The following is a 5,495-nucleotide window of genomic DNA, read 5'->3' as shown; positions in this document are numbered from 1 at the left end:
CCAGTCTCTGATACCACCATGCCCGCCTCCCTGGCTTTTCCCTCAATGCTTCTGCTGTACCCCTACTCTGCTCTCCATCTCATATTGCCGTTGTTTGCTTTAGTCCTCTCCTTCACTAATGCTGCACTTTAAAGCTGACCAGCACAGAATATTTGTCCTTTTCTTTTAAATACCTTCTGCAGAATTTGTACATTACCTGCAAGACAACAGAATGAGCAACAGAAAATATAGCAATGGGACAAGCAAGATGTTTAAGATCATCAGTCCTGTTATTAATTTTACTTTCATGAATTTACATGCAGTCAAAGGTAGTTATTCAGACTTCAGTAATTTGAATTATCCCATAACTCAAGTTGTAAGACTTGTTCCAGTCTAGCTCCACACGAGTCCATGCATAAAAAGACTTTATTCAAGTGTGAGTGGGTTCTGCCATGGATCATTCAAACTATTCAATGCACTTGGAAAGAAAAAAAAAACAATAACAACAAATCATAGTAAACCATACCTGCCAAGCATGGCAGAAAGGAATTCAAGGGGGACCAAAGTATGAAAGGCGGGGGGGGGGGGGGGGGGAATGTACATCGAAGAGGCAGGGCAATCAATGAACACAAGGGTAAATGAACATCGGGCAGACACAGGCAAAAACCTCCCGAAAGCAGTTTCCCAGCATTTCAATCAGAAAGACCATAAGTTCGAAAAAATTAAATTATATGTTCTCTAGTCAGGTTTTAAATATGCAAGGGACAGAAAATACAGAGAGGCATACCTAATTTATAAATTTAGAACATTGGAACCAGCAGGAATAAATATATCTAAGGGAACGTTAGAATACCTTAAACATATTCCCTCTGCATCATAACTATTTGGGAAAACAATCCCACATAGCGTGAATTGTACAGTTTATTCACAATGCACATGAATAAACTGTACAATTCACATCAGCATAAGCTGTACATGTTTCTCCAAACACATTTCCTCTTATCACTTGTTGTTTTGAGTTTGTTCTCGAACTTTTTCTTTTTTTTGCATGTCATTTGTGGTCCACTGTGCGGTTATTACCCTGTAACTTTCTACTTCTAAAGTTAAGAATTGTCCCCCTCAGATATATTCCTTATCAGGGCCCTTTGCAAAGCCTGTCCCTTTGTAGGGTGTATCTGCACCAAACTCGCTTAAGTGGTGACTAATCATCTACCCGGTATTGTAGTTTTGCAGGGTACTTCCGCTTTTACTTCTTTTGCAGGCCACAGGATCCCTGGTTCCAGGCTGAGAAATACATACTGAAAATTTATTTATTTTTTCACTTCATGACCTACTTCCTTCTCACCCATCCTCCCCTCCACACTCCTTCACCTACTTTATTCTCACCCACTTTCCTCTCCTAAACCTTTCTTCTTCGGAAGCAAAAGCGTATTTGAACCCCTGCCAGTGATGATCGCTTTGTCCAGACGAAAACAAGTCCACTTCTCGAAACGTTGGCTCGACCTGCGAACTGAGGCGTGCCCTTTTTACCCTTGTTCAGTACTTCTTCATACCAGGTAAACCATCTTCTTCCTTTCGTTCTACCTGTCCCCTTTCAAGAAACACCTGTCAGCATCGAACCTGCTTTAGGTGCTGACAATCGTCTACTTCGCATATTAGATTTTCTTGCTGCTGCTGCTTTTCCTTTTTTTTTCTTGGGATGATGGAAGCACTGGTTCCATGCTCATAGAAATTCATACCCAAGGAAACATTCTTTCACTTCTCGCCCTGCTTCTTTCTCCCCCCCCCCCTAGCTTTTCTTCTTCGGAAGCAAAAGCATATTTAAAACCCCCGCCAGTAATTGTGCTGCCCAGACGAAGACAAGTCCCCTTGTCGAAATGTTGGCTCGGCTTGCTGAGGCTCCCCCTCTGTGCTTGTTCAGTGCTCTTTCATCCTACAAGCAAATTCCCCACTTTGATCTCATAGATGTACCACCTTCATTGTCCCAACAGCGCAACAAACTTTGTTTAGACTTGATGTTAAACTCATCTGTTCATAGTAAAACTCAAGGTGTATCTGGGACGATTAAATTTCTTACTGCTTAGACTGTGCTGCTCTGTCAGGTCAATTTTCAGTGCCCCAATGAGGCATTTACACTGCCCAACTTGACACAGAGTACTTTCTGAGAAAATCATGCTTAGCAACAGGTATAAAAAATAATGCAGAATAGGTGCCTCTTATAAAGAACTACAGGTTAACTTAATTTTCATTGCAACAGTTGATCAACACTTACAGGACGGCCAAAACACTCAGCATCTCCAGTGTTTCCTGCTGCTGCATCAGCCATCCCAAAAGTAGTGATGACGTCAACAAGTTCTGGCAACTCTATAAAACAACAGAACATTACAGAAAGAAAACATAAGCAACACTGCGCATCGGAGCTACCGACAGCACAGGGCAACACAAGGATGCTGCTCAGCTAGAAATCATTTGCACTATGTCGCGCAGCAACCAACAATGCTACTGAGTAAAACTTGCCTTCTCTGGGTCTTAGAAAATAACCTCTTTTTTTCATTTGCTCCTGCACAAGGTCTGCAGACATAATCAAAGAGGTATCACTTGCAGAGTTTACAAATCGTCCTTGAGGTGGCACTACAAAAAGCAGCTATGTATTGCACAACTAACGCACATATGAGCTACCACTGCACAGCACCAACTATAAGATTGGAATGCAAGGAGGCAGTGTCCGTATTCCAGTGTACATAAAGCAATACCTACAGGAAGGTGTGCCTACATACACACCCGCCAGCTTCTCGGTTAAATGGACTCACTTGCTCAAAATATTGTGCAATGGTCTCAACTGCCTCAGATGAAACAGCCAAAGTAAGCACTCAGATTAAAATATTGAAGGTGCATTCTGAATGAGTGAGTCCAAGAAATTTGCACTTTTCTTTCTAGATGCGAGATTTCTGATTCCCAATTCAACGAAAATGTTTGTACTCTAAAAAAGTAGTCGCATACAGTGCTAAGTCTGAACGACAAGCACCGTATCGCAACAGTGCTCAAAAGACAAAATTTTAGCGCACATTATTTGGATTACATAACTGGTATCAAAGCCTCCCTTGACCTTCACCCACTGGAAATTCCGACGGAAGATTGCACAACTTTGTTTCATAAACAATACTATCATTTTCCTCATTGACCAAACTTGATCTTAGAGTCGCCACTATGCACTTCTCGTTGCCTTTATAATTCAATGAGCGTTCAGCGTCTTCATGGTCACACTGATGCTTTCAACAGGTCCTTTTTTCCTAGACCAATTGCAGCATGGAATAAATAACTCGAACCAATAGCCTCCAAGCATGGCATTTAAATTTACGACTATACGTGCTGCCCATCTAAACGAACAACTACAATGGTTTGCTTTCTTTGCAATGTTTATTATTTCGAGTTTATGTGATTGTTGTCTATGTTGCATTTGTTTTTGCTCTTATACTGCCCATAGCCTGTTCAAGGAGTTTTTGAATTGTGCTCAGGTACAATTTATGGTATTCTTGTATTGCTGTTGTATTACTGCATTGTAGTGCCTGTTCTCGTTTTTCATTTACCGACCGTTGATACATATGTTATCGATCCCCCCCCCCCCCATGTAATACCCCACTTGAGGCCTTTAAGGGATAGAAAATGATGATGAGACAGACTATTTGGCTGGCATAAAATGTCTGCTCCTTTCCAGATCTTGAACACAGTAAAGGCTACGTGAGCGCATAACTTCTTTTATCACGCAAATAAGACAGGCACTTTTGCGCACGTGCCAATAACTTTGGCATGTAAGTACGCGACATAGTGCACCTAGAAGCAATATAAGAAAGAACACAGGAGCGCATGGCCTCCACACTTTGCAAAGTGCTGCCACCGACATGTGATCAGAATCAGCAGTAAAGGCGAATGCAAAATAAGCTTGGACGGCTCCTCTTTCCGAGGATGCCCTGTACATTATTTCTTTACACAAAGAAATAAGTGGTCAGTGGTACCATATACTCATGGATTGACCCATAATTTGATGAAGATTGGACACAGACATGGCATCCGGATTTCTCCCTGTGACATGAAACAGAGCCAAAGGCATGTTTGCTCGAGTGAATAACCAGGAGTTTGTCTAGATGCCAAACTGCGCACCGGACAAGGTACTCCGATTGTATCCAAGGGATTGTCTACCAGATTCCCTTACATTGTGGGAAGCAATACATTGGACAAACAGGAAGATTCATTAATGACAAAATTAGAGAACACACTGCAGCAATATCAGAGAAGTCAGACACCAACATCGCAGTGCACTGCAAAGGCTGCTTTATTTGTATTTGCAAAGACCAAAAATGTCCAGCTGACCTTCACAATGTGAAGGTTTTGAGAAGGAATAAGGACAGGTTAACAAGGGAAATTTTCGAAGCCCGTGCAATTAGGAACTCGGGAGCCCAATGCGTTACCACGCCTTCAGTGGTACTTTTGAAAAAGGAATTAGATTTCTTCCGCTTGTTGGCAGGATGTTAAAGATAAGGAATAAAAGAGCTGCAGAGGTAAAGCGAAGGGAGAAAAGATGCATGGGTTCAGATCAATATAGTTGTCAGTGCAGCATTGTCCTTGTGTCTGTGTGTGCTTCTTTGGTTTTGTTCCCCTGCTCTGCTGCCTCCTTCCAAGATGTTACACCAACTAGCTCAACGTTCTACTCTATTATTGTCGAACTGAGTCTGATTTCATGTGAAAACCAAAGCCTTGAATGAACACGGCATTGCGTTCCACTGTTTAGGATATTTAAAAGGCAATAGATGAAAAATGTATGCGACAGTCAAGCACAGCAAAACTGAACATGCCGCCCCTACATTTCTTGCTATCACTCCCTTGTGTTTCGCCCTAGAGAGTGCTGCGAATGCTCTAAAATTTTTCTTTCTCTACTTCTTGTTACGCTTTTCCTCTCTTTTACTTCTGAGTGAACTGCGCCACCTTCCTTCCATATTCATAGCCAACTTTACTTTTTTTATCCTATGCACTGCATTCTTTCCCTCACGGTTCTAAGGCTTATGTAAAGTTGGCTCCTTAGTGTTGGTGAGCCTGGTGATAAAGCCATTAAAAAAGCAGTTTCGTGTTTTTTTTATATATAAGTGCCCTTCGATTCTAAGGAGTGCGCGTGCAGTGATGTAATTTCAAGGCAGGTACATCCCCGTGGCCAGGTACACTTTTCGACAGCTGATTGTTACCAAAAATGTTTTTACCATTTAGGCAAAAGATGTCATTTATGGAAGAGAAATTGAGACTTCAGTTTAATTTTACTATATCTGAATTTACTATAGTAGGGTTCCACTGTATTAGCACTGTGCTGCGTTTTCGTTTGTCAGTTTCGCTGAGCTAAGACAGTGCACTCTTAGACCGGCCCTCCAATGGTTAGCCAGCTTCAAGACATAGCAATAAATGAACCAGTTGTGAATGAACCCCTTTCTAAATCAAGCCAGAGCTTTGAAATCAATACTGGGTTGCACGCA

This window comes from Amblyomma maculatum, chromosome 7 (genome assembly GCF_055883805.1).
Source record: "Amblyomma maculatum isolate TAMU_Amacu chromosome 7, ASM5588380v1, whole genome shotgun sequence".
Taxonomy (NCBI): domain Eukaryota; kingdom Metazoa; phylum Arthropoda; class Arachnida; order Ixodida; family Ixodidae; genus Amblyomma; species Amblyomma maculatum.
The sequence above is the reverse complement of the archived record's forward strand: the minus strand, read 5'-3'. Positions refer to the sequence as shown.